This window comes from Trichechus manatus, unplaced genomic scaffold, assembly GCF_000243295.1.
Source record: "Trichechus manatus latirostris isolate Lorelei unplaced genomic scaffold, TriManLat1.0 scaffold00008, whole genome shotgun sequence".
Classification (NCBI taxonomy): Eukaryota; Metazoa; Chordata; class Mammalia; order Sirenia; family Trichechidae; genus Trichechus; species Trichechus manatus.
In genome coordinates this window covers 9993138-9996402 of record NW_004443944.1, presented here as the reverse complement: position 1 = coordinate 9996402, position 3265 = coordinate 9993138, and the positions used below count along the sequence as shown (strand labels likewise).

At 39.9% G+C, this 3265-nt stretch overlaps 1 protein-coding gene across 1 annotated transcript in view; it reads left to right on the top strand.

The window, feature by feature from the left end:
- Window positions 1-1209: 1209 nt before the first annotated feature.
- The window catches only part of DOK5 (docking protein 5), a 95210-nt gene continuing 93154 nt past the window's right edge, over window positions 1210-3265 (top strand). Inside the window, exon 1 of the mRNA XM_004370223.1 lies at window positions 1210-1318. The gene's annotated coding sequence lies outside the window, so the exon portion shown is untranslated. The remainder of the gene's footprint in view (window positions 1319-3265) is intronic.

The window sequence follows — 3265 nt, the reverse complement described above, 5'->3', positions numbered from 1 at the left end:
CTTTCATTGTTGCCTGCATTTTGGGCATTTTCTTTCAGATAGATTCTTATTCTTTATATTTCTTGTCAGATGACCTTTAGAAAGGTCACCAGCAGTATCTGAGGGTTCTACTCAGATCTTTGCCAGCAGTGAATATTATCATTCATTTAAACCCTTACTGATTTTTAGGTAAAAAAAATAAATAAATAGAGGATCTCATTTTATTTTGCTTTTGGAGAACTTACTTCTTTCATATGCTCATTAGCTCTTTGCATTTTCTCTGCTTGGTATTATTCATATTCTACCGCATGTTTAGTTTATATTGTAAATCGAATTTAGATGGGTCATCCCAATCAGTGTAGTTTGGATTGCTATAACACACCTCATTCAAGTGAACTCAATTAAAAGTTGTAGCGATGTTGATGGTGGTGGGTTCTTAAGGATGCGGATGAATTCTAAGAAACCAGAGGAAGGGCTGGATCTTGGAGTGAGGGACTGAAAAGTGATAAAGAACTAAGATGCCTCCTCTGCTCACAACAGACATACTTCATTGTCTCTACCAGTTTCATTGCTTAACTATCCTGCAGGCGAATCAACGTGGCCACTGACCTCAGTTTGTAACTTACCAGCACTGACCTTTCGACTCAGACTACACGTCTGGCTATAATCTTGAAGTCTCTGTGTTGAGTTTCCTAGGTGAGAATCTGGTTGGTGTTCATCAGCCAGTTACCAGCCAGTCTAGTGTCTGGTCCAACTCTCGACCATCAGTTATGGGGAATGTCCCATGATACACAGGGGCTGTCCCTTTCAAGGACTGGCAATGAGGACTTTAACATATATTGAGGCCATGCCTTTCATATTTAATTGCATTTGAAATTAGAGCCCTCGCCGTTAATGCCTCTATAATTTCTACTGGATTGGGATTTTTATCTCAGAGACTTGTTTTTTTTTTAATATACTTAATGATATTGTTATCAAAGCATGAACACATTTGCCTTCAAATATTTATTTTCTTCTTATTTTCGGTAATTATCTGAACTACATAATACTCCCATTGTGGGGGAAAACAACAACGACTTTGTTTTAAAGTGTATCTTCCCAAAGCAGCATCACGTTTATGGTCTGTGAATGTTTCACAGGTGAAACATCAGCAGGAAAACGTTTCGATGCAAATGTCAGTGATGTCTGAGTCAGTGGAGATGCCAAACTCAGTCTTTGTGTTTCCTTCCAGATTTACCAACGATGCTGGTTAGTATTCAAGAAAGCTTCAAGCAAAGGCCCGAAAAGACTGGAGAAATTTTCCGATGAACGTGCTGCGTATTTTAGGTGCTATCATAAGGTAAGACTGGATCATTGTAGTTTTCGGGAATCCTGGGCCATATTCCATTCTCTAAATTTCAACTCCGGCATGTATTTACTTACAAGCAGGTAACTTGAGTTCATTGAGACTGAAAACTTGTCTAGATTATTTAGTAAAGGCACAAATATGGCTTTTTCCAAGGATAAAACATCCCTAAAGTTATACTTGCTTGTTATCTGTTTAAAGTAATTTACTCAAGTCGCTCTTCTGGCTCGCTGCCATTTGTTATTGCTTTGGTTGTTCAAATGTCTAGTGTGGAATTTAGTAGAGAAGTTGTATTATACGTTTTCTGTTTACAGAGTCGACCCTACTTCCAACGTTGAAGGCCCTCAAGGCAAAGATTGGGTCTTATTTGTGTCTAGCACAGTGCCTGATGCAGAGTAGACCTCATTCAGTGTTTACAGGCTGAAAGGAGAGGAAGGAGTTGGGAAGGGGATGATGGGAAGGGGATGACTGGAAGAGGAGGAGGAAGTTCTCGCCCATACTTTATTATCATCCATTAGTTTATTTATTCAAGTGGTTGTTCTTGCTGTTAGGTGCTGTCAAGTTGGTTCTGACTCATAGCAACCCTATATACAGCAGAAAACACTGCCCAGTCCTGCGTCATCCTTAAAATCATTGCTATGCTTGATCCTTAAAATCATTGCTATGCTTGATCCTTAAAATCATTGCTATGCTTGAGCCCATTATTGCAGCCACTGTATCAATCCATCTCATTGAGAGTCTTCCTCTTTTTCGCTGACCCTCTACTTTACCAAGCATGATGTCTTTCTCCGGGGACATTCAAGTTAGATGAGTAAATTTAAGTCAGAGTTGGTTTTCTTAGTGGTAGCGAGATTTCATCAGTAAAATAGTAATTGTGTTAAAATAAGTTTCAGGAGTAAAAAATTGAGGTAAATTCGAGATAAATTTAACATTTGGATTTACAAATTAGGTACTCTTTCCCACTACATGGCAAATACTTTTCATGGTCCTTGCTAATGGGCATCCTATGTATTTTCTGTTTTCATGAAAATATGTAAAAGCACAAGGTTAACATTCCTCTTCCCCTTCAAAGCCAAAGAAGTGTTGTGACTGAGTTGATTCCGACTCATAGCAATCTTATAGAATGGAGTGGGACTGCCCCATAGGGTTTCCAAGGCTGTTATCTTTATGGAAGGAGATTGCCATGTCTTTCTCCCGCAGAGCACTTAACCACTGCGCCACCAGGGCTAGTGCCTTTCTCTCCTAGGCTTTGGTAATTTCTATATTGGGAAAATTCTACTATTTTGTATGCATAGGAACTATGCTTATTTTTACAAAAGAACTTTTTTGTTGTTGATGTTGTTCATTTTGTGGATTCTTGACCCCTGTTTAGTGAGAATGCATTGGGGCCGGGTCTATTTACCTTTAAAATTTTATGTGAAACCAGTAGATCCATTAGCAAGACACTTAGGTGGGAGAAGTGAACAATGTCTTTTTTTTTGTGCAAACTCTCCAAAAGTGGTGACTTTACATTTTTTAGGGGCCTGTATTGACACATTGGTTTATACAATGATGAAAAAGCAATAGAGGAAGCTGTATTCTTTTCTTTCTCACTTTAGAGGGATAAAGAGTATGCTGTGCTTTGTAGGGAGAGCTCATGGCGACCTTATGTACAATAGAACGAAACACTGCCCGGTCCTGCACCATCTTCATGATCACTGGTATGTCTGAGTCCATTGTTGTGGCTGTTGTTGTCAGTCCATGTCTTTGAGGGTTTCCCTTGTCTTCGCTGGCCCGCTACTTGGCCAAACATGTGTCCTTTTCTGGTGACTGGTTTTTCCTGATGACTTGTCAAAGGGTAGCATCCTCCATATGCTTCCTTTCTCCACTGTCCCATAAAGTGGTTCCACCTTCCCAGGTCAGCCCTGCTCCCAGCCTTCCTTCTCTCCGCAGGAGAACCTG